This window comes from Panthera leo, chromosome A1 (assembly GCF_018350215.1).
Source record: "Panthera leo isolate Ple1 chromosome A1, P.leo_Ple1_pat1.1, whole genome shotgun sequence".
Taxonomy (NCBI): domain Eukaryota; kingdom Metazoa; phylum Chordata; class Mammalia; order Carnivora; family Felidae; genus Panthera; species Panthera leo.
In genome coordinates, this window is record NC_056679.1 from 173,295,097 (window position 1) to 173,316,114 (window position 21,018).

At 51.4% G+C, this 21,018-nt stretch overlaps 1 protein-coding gene across 1 annotated transcript in view; it reads right to left on the minus strand.

Annotated features, from left to right (window-relative positions):
- Positions 1-21,018, minus strand: part of UNC5A (unc-5 netrin receptor A) — a 61,550-nt gene that overhangs the window by 28,504 nt on the left and 12,028 nt on the right. The gene's annotated exons all lie outside the window — the stretch shown is intronic.

Below are 21,018 nucleotides of genomic sequence, written 5' to 3' on the forward strand. Positions count from 1 at the left end.
GGGCGGAGAGATGCTCTCTGCTTGGGAAAGCAGAGGGGGTCAGGAGGGGCCAACAGCAGGTTAGGGGCTGCCCTGCCTTGCTTGCCTTGGGTCTGGTCCTCAGATCCTGACCCCCGGAGAGCCAGAGAAGGCTGCTGAAGACAGAGACACAGGTAGAACTGGGGCAGGCATCCACAGAGGAAACCCCCTGCGACGACCCCTCCCAATTCTGGGTGGGTAGGAGCCCAGCCTGGCTGTGAACTTCCAGCTGGGAAGAGGGTGTCTGGCTGCGCCCATCATACCCCTGACGAGACAGTAATGAGCCCTCACCCCATTTTAATTACCCGCTGTCCAAATAATTACCAGCTTGTTTATTTTACTTAATGGCAGCCGTACTTTTTTCTCCTAATATTGATTTCATGTTTTCCTGGTTTGTTCATTATCTTTCCTGCCCCTTTAATGGGCTATGAGGTCTTTCGGGGGAGGAGAGGCGAGGACTAGAGGAAGATAGGGGAGAGGGTATGAGTGAACATGGAGGAAGGAGAGACTGGTGGCCTGGGCCTTGCTGTGCAGCCTGAGGCAAGCCACTGCTCTCTCTGGGCCCCGCGTCCCCAAACCCCAGATCCCTGCACACTCTCTCATCCTCGATGCAATCAGAGTGGAGCATTTAAAAATGAAAGATAGGAAGGGAAGGGCAGCAGGGGAGAGAGAAGCTGGCCTACTCTTTCCCCTAAAAGGATAGGAAAACTCAGACAAGTGTGAGGGTAGGAGGGATATGGGGGAGGGTTGGGAGTGGGTGGAGCTACACTAATGCCAGAATGAGGTGGGAAGGGCGTGCTCCTGGAAACCAGCCTGGAGGAGGCTACAGGTCAGTGGGGGTGTGTGGAGGGACTGGTGGGCAGCCTCCTCATCCTCAAGTCCTCCAGGTCTCATTGGGAAGGGAGAGAAAGCCTCCACCCTCATGAAGCCCAGCCCCTCCCTAGGCCTGACCTTGGTCCTTGGCCTCCACCTCACCTGTCTGACATAGCCATGGAAACATGGGTGATGCTATTATGTCATCATTTCTCTGGTTGGGGGTGGGGGGCAATAAGGAGAGATAGGGGCAAAGGGGGAGGGGAGGGCAGGGGCCTCTGTGGGTGAAGATTTAGAGCCTCTTGAAGGGGTCATTAGCTCTTAATAAATCACTAATAATTGCATGAATATTTAAATCTTAATAAAAAAATACAGTGGGCCCAGTGAGTCTCCCTGTGTGGGTATTTATTGCTCTCAGGCTGGAATATATAAAAGTTGGTATCGGTCTGATTGAACTGCTGTTATCGCCACAGCTAAATGGGTAATTGGGAGTGAGAGACGCTATCTGCAGATATAAATTACATACAGTAAACCGAGGGCATTAACTGAGGGTTTATTATCAATTATCTCTGCGTTTGTTCCCCTTAAAACGAACTTTAAGTATATTAATGAGAAATTTACAGGTCTTAATGAATTGAGGGAAGCTAAAGGCCGCTGAGGGTCTCCCACCTCAGCTCCTATTCCCTGGTGGGGGCCCGCACCCAAGGGGGGCCCTGGAAGAAGACTCATGGGTCAGCATGCTGGTCCACACACACCAGCTCTCCTGCTTGGACCGGCTGGGACAGCAAGCAGGTCAGTCCCTGGGGTGCACGGTGCCCCTCTCCCAAACCCCATCCCAGAGGAAGGTGCTGGGTGTGAATGGGGAGGTTTCATCCAGCAAAGACCCAACCAGGGCTTGGTCCTCTGTTGTGTGCACACGCTTAGAGCCCAACTTCAGCTTGATGTACACAAGGCAGACCTTCATCTGCCCCTGAACCTGTATGTGGGTGCTGCCATTTGAGCTGCATGAATGGAGCATGAGGGGATGGGGGGCCGGGAGGGGACACGGGGCTGGGTGTGGGTGGGGTGCAGGTGGGAGTGGGGTGTGCACTTGTGTAGCGTTTGCATCCACCCTGCTTCCCCTCCAGGCCCTGCTGAGATGTGCTCACAGCCCACAGGCCTGCTGGCTTCAAGGTCAGCATGACCTCCTTCTGGGCCAATTCACCATCCAGCAGTCTTGGCTCCCTCTGGGGCCTCCACACCAGGAATGTGCTGCCCTCCCGGGCATCCTCAGGCCCTGCCTGGTCCTGGGTAATGGCCTGAATTTACCATGGAGGGAAAAACCCAGGCCCCTCTCTCAGGAGCTCACTCACTTATGGGAGAAGGGCATTGGCTAGGTGTCAGAGCAGTAAGTCCATGATTATAACCCATAGTCAGAATTCTGTCAGAGAAGCACTGGTGGTCTGAGAACACCTTGATCTGAGGTATCCAGGGCTTGATCTGAGGCATCCAGGAAGGCTTCCTGGAGGCAGGGTTACTGAGCTATGTAAAATGCCTCAAAGGCCCAAGGGTCTCCAAGGATACTCAACTCTCCTCCCTTAAGGACAAGAAAAATTCTTGTTTAACTCTTTTCCCCTCTCCAGCCTAGGTCTCTTTTCTCTCTTGCCCTCAGGGCCTAGTTCTGTCCTCCATCCTGTTCCTGACTCAGCCACAACAGTCTGGCTTCCTCCTCTACCTCTCCACTGAAACCCTTTCTCCATTTGCCAATGACTCCTCTATCTGATTCAGGAGCTCTTCCTGGCCTCTGCCTTTAGGGCTCTGCTGAAGATCTTCCCTTTCTCCTGGACCTCTGATCAGCTTTCTCCTTGCTCTTGGAGAATGGCAGGCTTCAATAAGGACCTCAGAGCAGAAGACTCCAAAATCCCCACTGCAGGACCTTCGGGCCTGTCTCTGCAGGATGTTTCCTCTTGGCCATCCAGTGTGGCCACTCCAAATGGTCAGCTCCCCATGCAAATAGCACTGTCTGGAAAGCTGCTGGCTCTGCCTCTCCTGTTCCTTTTTCTCCTGTCCCTTCAGATGTCATGGGCCACTGTCCTCCCTAATCACTATCTAACACCCGGCTGCTTACCTGTTTTCCCAGCACTCTGAGATCAGTCCTGCTTTGGGGTCATTGTACCTGCTGTTCCCTCTGCCCGGGATGCTGTTCTTACTTGATGCTGTAGCTCACCCTCATTGTCCAGATCTTGGCTCAGGTCACTTCCTCAGAGAGGCTTTCTGAGCACCCCATCTCAGATAGTGCCCCTGGCACTCTTGGATAGGTTCCCTGTGGGACGTGTGTGTTGTCCATCTGCCTGGAACTAGACGTGCAGCTCAAGAAATGGACAGCTTGTCTGTCTCATTCACCTGGAACAGGGCCTTGAACACTAGAGGCCCTCACTACCTCTTTCTGAGCGAAGGGATGAGTAAGTTTCTGCAGGACCTGCTCTGTGCTGGGTGCTGAGCCCTCCGCTGCAGAGAAGGCTTCTGGGGTGTTCACCATCGGGCAGAGGAGGAATGCAGTGGGGCAGTGGGTGTGCCCTGCTGCAGGGACGGGGACGGGGCGGGAGGGGCGGTGGGTGGGATGCACTTGCCTTGGGGAAAAGGTAGGGGCCTGGAGGGGGCAGCGGAGAGGGGTATTCTAGTCCGAGGGAATAGGAGAAGTAAAGAATCTTCTGAGTCAGGACATATCTGGTGGCAGCGCGGTTGGACACTGAGCATGGGACACTGAGCATGGGAAAGCGGGGCCGGTGGGATCAGAATGCTGTAGAGACAGCTCTGCTGTGTGAGGAGGAAGAGAGTGGAGGCTGTCACCACTGCAGAGGGAGCCTGACCTGGAACAGGCCGCTGGAGACGGGGAGTGAGGAATGAGGAACGGATGTGAAAAGCATCTGGGGGGCAGGGTAAGGAGGTGACCGTCCTGACCGGGAGGGAGGCAGCAGGGAGCAGAAGATGACTCTGTCATTTCCTGCCTGGTTGAGTGGATAGATGGCCAGGCAGCCAGGCATAAATAACTGGAAAAGCCCACTGCTCGCACTTGGGGGAGGGCAAGATCAGTGCCCTCTGGCAAGCTGAGAGAGCCATCGACCCACCCTGTGGCAGACCTGTGTGTGTGTGTGTGTGTGTGTGTGTGTGTGTGTGTAGCAGCTGTCAAGCTCTGGGTGGGGGAGGGCTGTGGAGTACGGCAGGTTGGGGAGATGTGGGGCAGGAAGGCACTGAGCCTCAGTCCTGCCGGGGTTCTCTATCTTTAACTGGAACAATAAGAGGCCAGGCTGGTTTTCAGAAGCTGCAAAATGCTGGTCCACAGGCCTCTAGATGTGTCTCATCGGTTTAAACCAACATTTAAAAACTAGGAGGTTTCATGCAAACACTGTGAAGAAGGGAGCTGGGGCCACACCAGGCCCACACCCCCTGAGCCATGACTGGCTACACTCTTCAGGCATGACACAGTTCACCCATGTCCTCTCTGGCCCCTTCTCTCACTGGCCTGCTAGAACCAGTGGGCACCCACGTTTGGCTCAATCTGGCCTCTGCTCCCACCTCTGTGGGTGGAAATAACCCCCTGATGGACAGGAACAAGAAAAGCCCATGAGAACAGAGTGAGGCTGGGCAGTGGTGCAGACACGGGCCCACATGCCCCCTGGGATTCCAGGGGAGAGGGACCCCATGTTTGCCCCACCCCCCACCCAGAGAACCCTGGCACCCCATGGGATCCCAGTCCGTCTCAAAGACATGACAAAGCCCGGGATGTCTGATATATCTGTTGAGACACTTTCATCAGCGTGGACCTGAGGTTAGTTATGGCTTTTATTTAAAAAGTGTCTTTTACTCCCCCAAACACAGCCCCATTTGCTTAACTCTCTCTATCCCTTGTTTCCACGCCTTGCTTCCAGGCCCCTCTCCCTCCCTGTTGCCTCCTGCCTCTGTAAATAATCCTCTGTGTCTATAATTAGCCCCAAGAAGAATAATTCATAACAAACTTTATTTCTCATGGCATCTTTCTTGCTAACGTGTCGCTGAGCGCCTCACAGGATCAGCAGGAGGGAAACCAGACTCAGGAAACAGCTGAGCGCCTCCCCATGTGCTCCTCTCCCTGTCTGTCTGCAACCACAGAGCGGGTGGGGTGGGCTGAGACTCCCCATTGTGTCCTCCCCAGCCTGCCCGAGCAGGAGGGTGGGCCCTGATGCACAGCCAGGGTGGGTCTGGGATGTGAACCATCAACCCAGAGACTCTTCCAAGGCTAATCATGATATGAATGGTACTACTAATAATAATGGCAGCTAACACTTACATAGTGTTTACTACACCCCAGGTTCTGCTTTTTAAAAATTGAGGTTGTCTTTGGGGCGCCTGGGCGGCTCAGTCGGTTAGGCGTCCGACTTCAGCTCAGGTCATGATCTCGCAGTCTGTGAGTTCGAGCCCTGCGTTGGGCTCTGTGCTGACAACTCGGAGCCTGGAGCCTGCTTCGGATCCCATGTCTCCCTCTCTCTCTGCCCCTCCCCCGCTCACACTCTGTGTCTCTCTCTGTCTCTCAATAATAAATGTTAAAAAAATATTTAAAACATCAAGGTTGTCTTTTTTGATGTATAAAATGCACCCCCCCCACTGCCTTTAAATTTATAGTCTGATGAGGTTTAACAAATGTATCTATCCACCACCACAATCAAGACAGAGAATAGTTTTGTTTAGCCCCTTTACTATCAATCCCTTCTCCCAACCCCAGCAACCACTGATCTGCTTTCTGTCACTACAGTTTTGCCTCCTCTAGAATGTCACAGAAATGGAATTAGACAGTATGCAGCCTTTTGTGCCTGGCTTCTTTCACTTAGCACAATGCTTTTGAGGTTCATCGATGTTGCTGCTTGAATCAGTAGTCGGTTCCTTTTTATTGCTGAGCAGTATTCCATTATATGAATGTACCACAGCTTGTTTATCCATTCACCAGTGCTATTTCTAGATTTTGGTGATTACATAGCTGCTGTGAACATTCACATATAGGCCTTTGGTGGACAGGTCTTCATTTCTCTTGGGAGTGGGACTGCAAGGACATATGGTAAGCATGTATTTAACTGGATTAGAAATTCTTTGTTTTATGTACCATCTACATTCATATATAACCTATCACTGAATTCTCTCAACAACTTCATAAGTTAGGTACCATCATTATTCCCATTTTATAGGTGACAAGCGGAGGCTCAGAATGGTGAAGCAACTTTCCCAAGATCACACTGCTAGAAGTGGCAGAGCCAGCAGTCTGGCTCTGGGGTGTGTGTCCAAAGGCCCCCCGATATACTGCCTCCCGCAGCATTCCAGCGTTGATCCCTGGGTGAGGCTTGGGATAGGGGCTAGAACTCTGATCTGAGAGCTGAAGGGCTGAGTCTGAGTCCCAGCTTCATCTATGGCTAGCAGTATGACCTACACAAGTCCCTTAGACTCTGGTACATCCCTGTCTGCAAATGGTACCCACAACTGCCTGTATCACTGAGCAGCTCTGTGGCTGGAAGAAAATAAATTGGAGCAGATGTTTGGCACCCCCTCCAACTTTAGCTTGGTGATCACTATCATGCTGTCTGACTTCCTGACCTTACAAGTTTAGTAGAAAAGGAAAGAAGACTCCCACTACCTGCCATGGTGTTCAATGCACAACCAAATCACACTGCACGCATTCAATGCCTGGTTATTCATCCCCCTCTGCTATAGAATAAATACGTGTGTCCCCCTCTCAAATCCATATGTTGAAATCCTAGCCCCCAATGGTATTAGAAGGTCTCATGAATGAGATTAGTGCCCTCATAAGCCAGACCCTACAGAGCTCCCTACCCCTTCTGCTGCCATGTGAGGACACAGGGAGAGGACAGCCATCTCTGAACCAGGAAGCAAGCCCTCACCAAATACTGAATCTGCCAGTGCCTTCATCTTGGACTTCTCAGCCTCCAGAACTGAGAAGTAGATTTCTGTTTATAAGCCACCCAGTCTGTGGTATTTTTTGTTATAGCAGCCCGAATGGACTGAGACACCTTTTTTCTGGTGGAGGAGTTTTCCAGCGAGGAAATCCATGCCCAAACACCCAGAAGGAGGGAATCAGAGAGCAGCAACCTTCCCACCTTGGCCACTCAAGGACTGGGGACACCCATGAGGAGGGTGAGAGTGGAGGAAGCAGGAAGCTGTCACCAACCTTGCCCCCACCTGCTTTTTTGCAAGAAGGCTGTCGATGTGGGGTTGTCTGGGTAGGTCTCCCTGTCATCTGGTCCCATTTGTCCCAGTGCAGAATGAGATTTCTCCGAAGCTGGCTTAGTGGTTCAGAAGAGGGTCGTCAGGGAGGTCTGGGGCCAGGTTGGAGAGAAAACTCCCTTTTGGCCTGCCCACCAGCTCCCTCACAGAGAATCCCTACTTGTCCCTCACATGAGCTCCTGGCCACCCTGAGGTCTGCTCCAGATCAGAGGCTCCTGGACGAGGTGAGGTCTTCCATTAAACAGAAAGAGATGAAGAGATGTGGTCAGCCCCTTGTTGAACCCAACTTGTTATTAAAACAAGAGCTTGAAGGGGAAAGTGCCGATGTGAGTATTGCCTCATTGAGGGAAGCTGTAAGGCTTGGTGGTGGAAATGAATCATGGCTCTGGTCCCTCCCCAGGCTCACTGCCCAATCCCTGTCACTGCACTACCTCATGTCTGCCTCCTCCCAGCATGGCTGCATCCCTTCCCCCTCCCTCCGACACACAGTTCCAGTCTTCTCTCCCTTAGACCAGCAGGTTCCTTCCAAGTCCTTCCTCTCCACCAACTCCCCCACCCTTGGCCAGTGGCAGAGAGGCCTGAAAGGTTAACACTGTGAGGAGAAAGAGGAGGTAGTGAAACCAAGGTAGGAGAAAGAACCCAGGGTGCTGCCTGGATCCTAGCATCTGCTCTCCTGGGACGCCTACTGACCCTCCCCCAAGTGCCTCCACTTTTGGGTTAGGCCACCTTCTCCATGCACATGTGTTTTCCTGTCACATTTTGACTGGCACTGCCAGGATAGTTTCAGGGGCAAAGACTCTACCCACAGACTGAGCCAGTCCAAGCTTTCACTAGGGGAGATGGCAAGGGACAGCCCAGGCCATGTGGACATAGCCATCAGGGACAGCCCTGGGCCTGCCCAGCCAGCCAGTCCTCCTGGCCTGTCTGTGGCTCAGCGATGCTATTATCCCATCCCACTGAGCCAATGTGACAGTGGCCATCCATCACCCAGTTCCATCCAGCACACGTGCCCTGGGATGCATGTCCACTCTACTCACTGCCTGTGGATCAAGGAATGGTGGGGAGACAGAAGGGAGAAGTAAGCTGGAAGTGCAGTGAGGGATCAGAGGAGGCAGACATGACTCCCTGAAGGGTGTTTTGGGAGTGGTGTTAGGAAGGCAGTAACATTTGAGAAAAGCCTTGAAGGTGGCACAGGGTATCAGTAGGTGGGACAACAGGGGAGCAGCAGGTGTAAAATCAGAGAAGCAGAAAAGAGCATACTCAATGACTGGACACCTGCTGACTCCTCCCCAGTCTCCATCCTCCCCTGCCCCCAAACCATTTCTTAGGGAATCCCCTGCTGTTCTGTATTCAGCTGTGTGGTTTAGGTGGAAATGACTCCCCCATCGGCTCCAGGAGTGGGTCCTGAGTGGCTTAAACCAATTGTATTTCTTTGTATTTCCTGTTCTGGCTTTGGCAATTGGTTTGGGAAAGGTATGGGAGCTAATGAATGAATGATGTGGGGGCGATGATGTGGGGGTTGGGCTGCTGCAGTCATTTTATTACCAAGACAAGGATGTTATGGAGTTGCTGGGGGCTGCCCTGAGGAAGCCAAGGATGTAGCCAACATCACAGAAGACAGAGCAGAAAAACGGAGAGAGTAGTGGCAGATTGACATGGTTTGAGCCAGTGGATCAAGCCTTGCCCAAAGTCAGCCATACCTTTGGGCTTTTCAGTTTTACAAGAGTCAATAACATCCATTTACTGCTTAAGTCTGTTTGAGTTCAGTTTTCTGTCATATGGTAACCAAAAGATGTTTAACTGAGAATCCAGTTTGGCTGGAATGTAGGAAACATGAGAAGAGAGGCATGAAGACTGGCAAGATGGAGCAGCAACACTTTACCAGGGGCTTGAATGACAGGTTGGGGAACCGCTATTTATTTCCACAGACACTGGAGGACCATGGAAGGTTTCTCAGCAGAGGCGTGACTGGATCACACTGGCTTCCAAGAATCCTAAAATACCATCTGAATTGGGCCTCACCAATCCCTACTCCCTACCTCTTCAGCTCCCTCCCACAAGTTAAGCAGCAGAACCAGCTTTGTAAGAAGCCATAATCTGTTCACCTTCCATGAGCATGCAGGACCATATTGCCTGGAGCAGACTCTAGGAACATCAGTGGAAGCCTATGGGGCAGGAGTCCACACCTGGAAGGATAGAGGTTCCACAGGGCAAGTATCTGCTTCCTTCAGTGATGTGCTCCCAGCATCTAAAACAGAGGCTGGCACGTAGTAGGTAGGTGCTCAGTCAATCTTGGTGAACGGATAAATGAATTCTCTGTAGCTGGTGGGGACCTCCCCACAGGAGCTAGCAGACGTAGGCAGCAGAGCAGCCCTAAGAGGGGGCAACGGCACCTCATGGAGCTGCCCGTGGTGCTGAAAACGTTTGCCGCGTCTGGGACTGCTATCCGTGGTGCTAAAATAGAGCCTACACAGCCCTTACGTGGTGAACTGGAAAGGGCTCAAAGCACCTAAGAACCACAGTGGGGAAGCAAACTCCATAACCTTGCTTCCCCTTGCTAATCCCAGTCCCCGAAGACTTTCTGCATGAGGCAGATAACCTGGCACAGACCCAAGCAGGCCTGTTTTCTGATGGTAACCTTGTCCCCAGCATAGGTATCAGTCCATCCTCAGGTGCCCAAGCTCTCCATGGTTGTGGGCTCCCAAAGGGCTTCAGCCAGCCTCTGCTGGGGACCCTGGAAGAAGCAGCCAGGCAGAGATGGGCCCTGGGCAGGCAGCCAGACAGAGACTGCATGCCAACAGCATTAACTGGAGGGCCTGGCAGGATATTCCAGTCCTCATTGGCTCATGGGCACTGCCAAGCAAGGTGCCTGTGCTAGAAGACAGTACATAGAGGGAGGGTGTGGCTGCTCTATGAGGATAGATGAGATGGCAGGGGAAAGATGGTCAAGATTTTGACCTTCACAGATCAACACTATGAAGGCAGAAATTGGAGAGTGGGGATGGGGAACAGCAATGAAGGTGAAGGACTGGGGAGGAAGTAAAGTTTCAGAACACAGGTGACTAGTGAGTGAGGAGCCATTCTCACCAGTTAGGGACAAAGCAGTCCTAAATACAGACTCTCTCACACAGATACAGATACAGGGCTACCGGGTTGTTAGGTCTGGCCCAGGCATTTGGCTCTGAAGGGACTTCCTCTCTGACATCATGCTTACAGGGTTGAGGCCTCCCAACATCCTAATTTTGCCTAAGAACCACTCTGACTCTTCCATCCATGAACTTACCTAAACCTTTCTGGAAGCAATTTATATTTCCAGCCTGTATCACCTCCAGGGAAATGATTTTCAATGTTTATTCCCTGCTGAGTGCAGCAGGATTTCCTGTTATTGGTTTTAAACTTACCTCTCTTGAGCTTTGGTGGGGTCCAGGAGTGGAGATGGGTTTGTTCTGCCAGTCTGGGATTTAGTGAAGGAGCCCATGTCCCTTCTCTATGCCCCTTCTGATGTTACAGATTTTTACCATATTCCTGCTTAGCTTCTCTCTGTATACTGAAGTTGTCCCAGGCGGGCCAGTCTGATTTTATATGACAGTTCCCTTCTCATCACAACTCTCTTGATAACAACCACTCATGGTTGTACTGAACTTTATAGCTACCTATACATTGTCACCTGTGTGCCGTCTCAGTGTCTTTCACACTCCCTGTGAAGCAGACCCCAGAGATCATTACCTCCACTTCACAGATGTAGAAACTGAGGGTAAAGGATAGGAAATGAATTACTCAGATCATGTAAGTCTGGAGTAAAACCCAGGTTCCCCCCACTCTTGGGTGGATGGCTCTCCAAAGAAGGCATGACCACAAGCACACCAGAATGTTGGATGCAGGTAACCCTCACTCATGTGTCAGGAGAAGGGAACATTTATGGCTTCTTTCAAACTCCCTTCCCAACCATGTTCAGCCTTCTATTGCTCTTCTGGGTCCCTCCTTAGGTAAGAAGCTTCAAGTAAATTCCCTCAGACACCATCCACATTATTTTCCCCAAACTAAAACTTGCTGGCCATTCTCTGCCCAGCCCACTGCCTTTCAAGATAAGATTTTCCCAAAGCTTATCCCTCACCAGCTTGGCATTTTACTACCACCCAGGAGAGTTTAGATTTAACTGCAAACTTGGTGATTTCACTGTACACATTCTCTTCCAGATCTTTTATTTAAATGTTAAAAAAAAAAAAGATTAGCTCCAATTCTTGGCTGAGCTCTCATCTTATACTTCTTTATCCAGAACACTGTTTATTAATTCAGACCTTTTGTTTCCTTTCTTTGTCAGCTCCTTATCAATGATAAAACAGTTGCCTCAAATTCCAGATGAATCCATTTTTAAGATACATTTACACATGAGACCCACACCCTAGAAAACGTAGGATACACAGAGTCAGAGGACACACACACACACACACACACACACACACACACACTTTATCAAAGCATCCATTTATATTGATGCTGGTGCCTCTACACCCATGCTAAGGCACACAAGTGTTTATTCACACACTCACACTTCCTTCCACACTCACTCATACACCTGCATGTTGAGGAGGGACTTGGCATTGCCCTTTGAGGAGCCCAGTGATTTCATATGTTTGACAGGAGGGAAGGAGATAGAGCCAGGCAGGAAAATGCCAGCACATGAGAGAAATGGATCAGAGGCTCTGGAGCATCTGGAACTGTTGGGAGGGGATCAGGGAATTTCCTGAAATTTGGACTAGGGTGGTTAGAGAATCCTGGATGAGGACCTCTCTCAGCCATGGGCAGGGGGCCCAGATAGCTGTGTTGCCACACAGTGGACTGGGCAGGCAGCCTCTGTTCATACTTAGAAGAGAGGCAGGTCTGGCAGGTGACCATGGACCCCCAGGGGTGGGCATCCCTGCTTTCCAAGCATGCAGTGAGGTCACCTTCACCGATGGGCACATATTTTTTTCTCAGTCACACCAATACCAATGTCCACCTCCAGGTGTACAAAGTCAGCCCCTGGCCAGAGGTCCCATTTCCAGCCTCATGAGATGTGTGAGAACACTTGTCACCCTACCAAGACACGCTGAAGCCACCTCTCTCCCTGACCACACTCCTTGCAGAGTGCAGAGGTTGTCCACAGTGCCAGGTAGGGACCTGGAATTTCCAAACGCTTTCATGAGAAGTAGCTGCCACTTTAAACCCCAAAGGGGTGATGACTCCCAGCCTAGAGAATCATATGAGCACCAACCATGGCCCAGAGCACACTTATCACCTTCCCGCATCCTATTTTGCCTTGGGGCTACCACACTGGCATGTTTTCTCTGGCCACCTGGAACAGGGTGGGACCAGCTCACTGGTCACTCTGGTCCAGCTACAGGGAACGGAGCACACTGAGGCTGGTCTCCGCAGGATCCCTCACAGTGCACGTGTGGCCCCTCAGAGGACTGGGAAGGACAGGGGAGGGACAAACCAAATTATAACCAGGGACAACATCTCCCAGCACCTGGGGACAGCTTTCCCTTAGGAGGATGGGATGTGGGGTCTCAGACTCCTGCAGGGGTGCAGGCAAAAGGTGAAAGGGACGGGGAAGGTACTTACACCACTAGATAGATAAGTCTCTGAGTCACTGGGCCCTGCTCTCTACTGCATCTGTCCTGCTGCTTGGGAGTTCTGAAATCAGATTCCTCTTGCTCTCTTTTTCGTCCTCTCCTGGCATTTTTCTTTCCCTCAGCGTCCTCAGAGGAGAAGGCTCCATAGAAAGATCTTTAAATGAATGGCCCCTCCCGGGCCCTGGGGAATATATTAGAGTTCTGAAGTGATAGCCAAAATGGTGGAAGTAATCCAGGGAAGACAGGGAGACATATCGGGCAGGCTGGACCGCTAATGCCAGCCATGCATCTCGGTGGGCTGGGGAGCCGAGAGCCACTTCTCACAGGCAGACAGGCCAGGGACCGAGAGGAGGAGAAAGGAGGGGGGAACCCCATCTCAGCTCCTTCTTTGTTCTCCTCTGCACTCTCGACAGCATGCAATTATTTCATTTCTTCATTTGCTCACTGGCTCGTTGCCCATCTCCTCCACTAGAACATCAGCTCCAGGAGTGTGCCATCATACTTCCCGGCACCCACAGTATCCAGCTCAGTGCCTGGTACAGAAATGGTGTTCAGCAAACATTTGTGGAGGACATGAGTTAAGGACTGTATGAATGAGTGGGAGAGTGAATAAATTAATAAGTGAAGCCATCCAGGCAGACTCCCAGCCTGCACCCAAGCCTGTCCAGAGACATGACCAGTCTCATGAGGTTGCTCAGAGAAGCCCCACCTCAGTCCCTGGCAGTGGCCTAAAGATTCTCTTCCTTGGGATGAGCACTGGGTGTTGTATGGAAACCAATTTGACAATAAACTTCATATATTGAAAAAAAAAAAAGATTTTCTTCTATACTTGGACTTGGCCTCAGTCCCAGATATTCCTGCTGTGCCCTTGGGCTTAGCCAATTACCTGCATTCTTGAGGCAAAAGTGGCCACCATGCACGCCAGACCCATGCTTAACATCAAGTCTTCATGACTTTGGTAGTATCCCTGCCATGGCCAGGGTACAGGCCTTGTCAGCCCTCATCTGGATCATTCTGGTTCTGAGCTTTGATCTGCCGTTGGGCCACTAATGATCCTTCTAAAACCCAGATCCGATCACATGTTTCCTGATTTAAAATCTTCAGCAGCTCCCTATCTCTGGAATGGCTTGAAACTCCTTGGTATGGCATTAAGAGACCACTGCACAATGTGGACTCAACTTATCTTCACAACCTCAACTTCCGCCACTCTTACCACGGCGACAGCAAGGCCAGCAGCTAAAAGGTCCTCAGTTCTCACTACACACCTTGCTCTAAGCCACACATTATGGCATGGGCTTATTTGATGTCCTCATCCTATAGGATAGGTAAGCCATGTCTCCATTTTACAGATGAGGGAAGTGAGGTGTAACTAAAGTAGCTAAGCAATTTGCTCCAGGTTGAACAGCAATAACAACAAAAATTATTTTTAGAACTAGAATGTATTGACTGTGAACTATTCCTGGCACTGTTCCAAGCATTTCACAACTGTTACCCATTCAATCTTTAGACCAACCCTGTAAAGTCGGACTGACAGCCAAACATTTGACTTCTCTGTGCCTCAGTTTCATATCTGTAAAATGGGGAGGATAATGACAGCATCTCCTCAAAGTTCTGTCATGAGCAAATGTGTGAAAGTGCTTAAAAAGGGGTGGTTCCCAAGCAGGGGTGTGCCATTTTGGGTTTTGGGGAGATACAAGTATAGCAGTAAGGCTGGGTTGAACGTTGAGGGCAGGAGGACAGATGAGGACCTCTGTCAGGAGGCAGTGGTCAGCAGTCAGGCTCTGGGAGGTAGAGGGAGGGAGAGAAGGAAGAGACAGGTTCGAGGTGACAGGGCTCAGGGCAGGACCAGGTCTGGACAGTGCTGGAATCCAAGATGGTGCCCAGGGCAATGGCCCTGTGTGGCCAGAGGCTGGGGGTGGCCACAGTAGAGCAGGGTCATGGGCAGAGGGCCTACTTAAGGGAGCCAGCCTAACACCGGCATGTCTTCCATGGAGCAGAAAGAGGGGTCAATCCAAGGTTCACCCTGCAGGGAATGGAGCCTCCAGGATGCTCCTGTGTCTGTGCTGCTATATCACCCTTGGCATTGGAGACCTGGCCTTAGGGACAGGGAGAGGGGGGCCCTGGGGCCTCTACACCAGCTGACTGGAATTGCCAGCTGCAGTCCCATAAATCGTGCCCTGGCCCAGGCTGGCAGTCCATTAACATGAAAGATTTTATCGCGTTTTACAACCTCCCTGTCTTGTACGGCGACAGCAGGTAATTAAAACAATAATTGTTTTCTGATGTTGCTTCTGCTGAACGATAAAAGCTTCCAGTTATTTTCTTTTCACTGGGGTAAGGTGGGGGAGGAGGGGTCTGATCTGGGGGTACGCGGGTGGAGTGAGGAGCCACAGAAGTTTTGGAGGTGCAGAAGGGTGAGGAAGGGCCTCCCGAGTGGCTACTGTGGAGTGAGGCCAGCAGGAGCCTGCGGACTCTTGGCAAAGCTCTGAGGACTTCCTATCACACACACACTAGTACATAAGCAGATTCATGCCACACACATGCCCCCTGCAGGCACATCCTTCCTGCCCAGACCTTGGCTGCCCTGTGAGCTGCTCTGGGGAGGCCATCCTGCTTGAGAGCCCCTAGGAGGGGAGGAGGGGGCTGGCAGCATCTGGGATCTGAAGGAAATAGTCTGTCCAAAACCCTTGGGAGCCCCTTATGGCAGCTCCCATCCATCCTGCGAGGGAGGCATAGACAGGTTCTAAAGAATGGAAGTGATGAGGAAGAGTTGGGGGGTGGGTTGGAGCCTATGAGTACAGCCCCAGTGCTAATGAACTTGTATTTCCTAGGTGCTCAGAGTCTGGCACACCAGAGGTGGCTTGCTGGGGAAGGGCTGGGATTCCTCAAGTCACAGAGGGCTTGATTCAAGGATGACAGGATACATGGTATGGTGAGGGGTCTTCTATACCCTTCTGTACCCATCCATCCATCCCTCCCTCCCTCCATCCATCCACTTATCCAGCCAACAAATACTGAGCTTCTACTTAGTGCCAGGCCTGTTCTAGGCATAGGTGATATAGCAGGGAGCAGGTCACAGTCCCTCAAGAAGCTTGTGTTCTAATCCTGGGGGTGGGGGGGATAAACAAGTAAAGAAATCAGTAAAGGAGGTCACCTCTGATATTGCAAAGTGCTGTGAAGGAAATAAGACAGAAGTTAAGCCGCTACTTGAGGTTAGAGGGCCAAGGGGAGCCTCTCTGAGGAGCTGACTTTCAGTGAGTCTTGAATGACATGGAGAAGAGGGGGGAAGAGAGTAGGGGCTGAGGCTTCAGGGTCCCAGTACCTTCAAGGGGCCCTCAGACCTCCCTGTCTCCACCACCTGGTCCTGCCACATGCCCGCTCCTTGCAGCCCCACGTCCAGGAAGCCTGTGATGGACACAGGTGGGAGTAGGGTGATGACTGGCGTGAGCTCTGCTTGTGCGGGTGCCCGTGAATGACATCACATCTGGGGCTCCCCTGCCCCTGCCCCCCACCGCCCTCCAGGCCTGCAGTAAATCATCCTGATGCTTTAAAACAAATACTTCTTAATCACTAAAAATTGAAATGATTTCATGTGAAAATGTTAATGTATTCGGAATCACAGCCGCGCACTGCGTCTGACAAATTAGCACCCAGCCCGTCGCATTGTTTGTAGCTACATTTATCCTGGTGATGAGACACACACACAAAACGGAGCAGAGGGGTGGTGAGGGCAGCTCCTGGCTGGGGGCATGCACAGAGGAGGAGGGAGGGGGCAGAGGGAAACAGGAGTCTCAGAGGGCAGAGAAAGGCCCAGCCCCATCTCTGACAGCCTGCCTGACCCCATTGCCTGCTGCAGGACTGCGTGTCCCCAGCTGCCCCAGTCCCCTCGACCTCCCCTTGGATGCCAGTTCTGGACCATGAGACCCTCACCAGGCAGGGCTGGCTGGCCTAGTGGCAGGCTCCCCAAGGACTCAGGCATTAGTAAAGCAGGAGCACCAGGAGAGGAGAAAAACAATTTTTGCAAGAATTTAATGTGTCAGAAGTAAACGTTAAGATGTAGAAAAACTGGAACCCTCATGCTCATGCATGCAACATAAAATGGTGCAGTTGCTGAGGAAAACAATTTGGCATTTCCTCAAAATTAAACCCTAGAATTACCATTTGACCCAGCAATTCCACTCCTAGGTTTATACCAAAGATAACTGAAAATGGGGTTTTAAACAAATATTTGCACATGAGTATTCAAAGCAGCACTATTCACAATAGCCAAAAGGTGGAAACAACCCAAATGGATGATAACGGATAAACAAAATGTGGTCGATTCATACAATGGAATATTGTTCGGCCGTAAAAAGGAATGAGGTACTGATACATGCTACAACATGGATGAACCTGGAAAACATTTCGCTCAGTGAAAAAAGCCAGACACAAAAGGCCACATGTTGTATAATTCAATTTTACATGAAATACCCAGAATAGGCAAATCCGTAGGGACAGACAGCAAGCTGGTGTTGCCAGGGGCTGGGGGAATGGGAAGTGACTGTTAACAGGGTGTCCCTTGGGGTGAAGAAAATATTTTGAAACTAAATAGAGGTGATGGTTGCACAGCATTGTGAATGTACTAAATGCCATTAAATTGTGTACTTTAAAATGGTTAATTTAAAAACAAAAAAAAAATTTTAAAGTAGGCTTCATGCTCAGCGTGGAGCCTAAGGCGGGGCTTGAACTCGCAACCCTGAGATCAAGAGTTGGACATTTAACTGACTGCCCTCTGCCTGCCCCTGCCTCAGGATCACCTCCATGAAAGCCCAGGGCTGGTCATTCTGGATCATTTGCTTCATTTCACAAATGAGGCAGAGGAGCACATCCGGCCAGGGGCTCGCATTCTGAATACAGAGCAGTCCTGGGACCCAGGCCTCCTGACTGCCAGTCCAGGACAGTGTCTACCCTCTCCAGACCTGGGCTCTCTCGTGCTGCACCCTCTTCTCCTAGTCACTTTCCTTATCCCTGTTGGACTTCTCAGATCTGCTTCGCAATTTTGTGCCTTTCTGGTAGGCAAGGGGGCATGTAGCATAAATGAACACAGAGATACGTCATTATGCTCTCTCTTCACCTAACTCCACGTCCCTGCGCCCAGACCACAGTGGACCCTTTAGTAGCCAAGTTCATTCCCACCTCCAGGCTGCTGCACCCACAGTTGGATCTTCCTGTCATTCAGGTCTCAGCTCATACCTCACCTCCTCAGAGAGGTCTGACCATCCAGTCTAACCTGGCACCCAGCACGCCCACATGAGCCCACTCATGGTCATGTGGTCACGTGGCCCTCTCTGCCTGCCTTCCAACTCCTGAAGAACATTCCTCATTATCTGAATCTACTAGTTTATGGTCATCTCCTCCCACTAGAGTGAGTTCCTTCCCATCTCCTCCCACTAGAGTGAGTTCCTCAAGGTAGGGCCAGCACCTGCCTTGCTCACTGAGTATCTATGGTGCGAAACACCTAGCCTGGCACCCAGGAGGTGCTCCATCAACACTTAATGACAGGTGTGCCCCCACCTTCACCTAGCCCTGTCTCCCAGGCCATCCTCTCCACCTCCTTCAAAAACTCACTAGGGCCCTGGGCCTTCTGCCCCACCCCCTTCTGCAGATGGCACACAGAGGGGCTAGGGCTGTGACCTGGCTCTGTGGTGGCTGCCATGTGACTTTGTGAGGTCACTTCACCTCTGAACCTACCTGCAGAGAGGTTAGGTACAAGTGCTTTGCAAACACTCAGCAGTCAAGCTTGTCTTGCCCCTGCCCCCTTTGCTCAGGTTCCTCCTCTGAAGCATCCACCAGAACCCAAGCCTTTTCTGGCTCATATCCTTGTACCCCAGCTCTATAATTTCCGAGTGCCCTCTGTGTCCTGGCCCACTCTTCCCCACTCTCTAATGCTGGCTCTGGGCTTCTGCATAGGTCCCAAGCAGCTCCTCGTGGCCTCCTCCCAGAGCACAAGTCCTCCAGGCCTCATCTGCATGCTCCTTCCTTGCAGCCTTCCTTGTGGCTGCCTCCCAGCCCTGCTCAAAACTTAAAAATTTCCTGGATCCTATTGTTCTCTCTTTGGTCTGCTTCTGGCTTCCTCAGAATCTCCTCCCAAATTTTCCTTTTCCATCTCAATTGCAGCCATTCCCCAATCGCTCTTTAGAATGGGATCTGAGCTCACAGTACCCATGACCAGCTCCTTAGGAATGGGCCTTTCATCTCCACTTCCCACCCTCATTGCATCTCAAAGTGCCAGTCCTGGCTTTCCAGTGATCTTTTAGATGTTTGCACCTGCCCATCTGCCACTGCCTCAAACTGAACAGGTGAAATGTGATGCCCCAAACACAGGCTCTCCTTGCTGGAAGGGAGGGAAGGGGAAGGAGTGTGCCTGCACATGTTTTCAGGGCTTGCTATGTGCAGAGCACTGTGTGGGATGGAGAGTGCAGCCTTGTGCGCATGGGCAGTGGGGGTGCACACCTGTCAAGGTGACAGCCTGGTCCTAGCTCCTGCCGACCCAGGGAAATGGGCTCATAGTGCCCAGGTCTGATTCTTCTTTTTTCCTTCTGAAAACGTTTTAAAGTTTATTTATTTTTGAGAGACAGAAAAAGACAGAGCGTGAGTGGGGGAGGGGCAGAGAGAGAGGGAGACATAGAATCTGAAGCAGGCTCCAGGCTCTGAGCTTTCAGCACAGAGCCTGATGTGGGGCTTGAACCCACCAACCATGAGATCATGACCTGATCCAAAGTCGGACACTAGGCGACTGAGCCACCCAGGTGCCCCCTATATCTGATTTTTCAAGGGAAGCCTGAAATCTGGACTTTTTGTTGTGCATTCTCTATTTTTTAGAATGCTGCATCTGCTACCTGGAGGGTGAATGCCCTGCACACTGCCACCTTTGGGTGCCTTGCCCACATTATCATGTCTTCCTCCTGAGATCCTGTGCCAGGCCTCTTTCAGATACAGGGTACCAAAACCCAATCCACACTGGCAGAAGCCTAAAACAGGAAGTTCTTGGCTTAAGGGCCGGAAAGGCTGTTGGGGCAGCTCACAGGACTGATAGAAAAGTTCAGGGAACTGAGTCTCCAGGGCCTTGGGACAATCTTCCCTTCTGTTTGTCTCTGATTTGCCTGTGTATTGGCCTCACTCTTCTCACCAGACAGGCTCTGTCCACACACGGGGGAAGTAGCTACCACTGGCCCAACATTCCCACCTGCATCTTCACAGGCTAAACCCAGAGGCAGAGATGGCAACTTCACCTGCAAGTGAGAAAAGCCATGAAAAGAATCCTGATTGGTCATGTGGCCACTTGGGATCAATTCATGTTGCCCAGGATCTCCATCAGGATTTGCCCATGAAGATGCTTTCCCTGGGGGACAGATGGAACCCTATGACTGACAGTCCCAACAGGACCACATGGTATTGGGGAGGAGGTCACCTAAGGGAGGGTAGGGGTGCTATGCCCATGAGACCATGTGTTGAGTACTCAAAACTACAGAGAAACTACAACACCTCACGAGATGGGGTCAATTCTCCGGAAAGCCCAGTTCCCAAAGGGCAAGAAACTCCTCAAGGACAATGAGTGAGGGTGGGCCTGAGAGGAGTCCGAGTCCGTTCCGGAGCCCCATCCTTTCCCCTTTACCACGAAGCCTCACCAAGGCCACCTGCCTCCCACCCATGGTCTCCTTGACAGGTCCCAACAGGGAATGTTCCAACAGCCCCACCGACTGGGAGCTCACTTCCTGCTAAGTCTACCCATGTCACTGCTTGTTAGGAAGGTCTTTCTCAGCCTCCTGTGCCTCTCACCTGCTGGTCCTGACCCTGCTCTCTGGGGCTACACAGAACAAAGCAAATCCACTTTCCTTTCCTGCCTCCAGTGCCTTAAATTAAATAACACAACCCCGTCGCCACCCAGACCTTTGAGGACTTCTCTCTTAGGACATGGCTTTAAGTCTACCCCTTGGTTTCCCATGGGCCAGAGCCAGTTTCTGTTGCTTATGGCCAAAGTGCCCAGACTGATGGCCATGCTCTGGAGAGGGCCTGGCAGGGTGGAGCTCCCTGGTTGGGGCCCCCAGTACTGTGGGGCCTTCTTGCTCTCCTGGCTTCTTTCTCATTCATTACACAGCTCCCAAGCCATTTTTTCTTTCTGACATCACTTCCCGTGGCTCAAAAGCTCTGAATCATGTTTGCCTCTTCCCGGTCCCATGCCTTCCACATGTAACATCCAGAGGCTCCTCCTTTCAAATGTCTCCCACAACCATCTCTCACTCTATCCCTGCTGCTTGCTCTCTGGGAAGGGGGGGGCCTCATCATT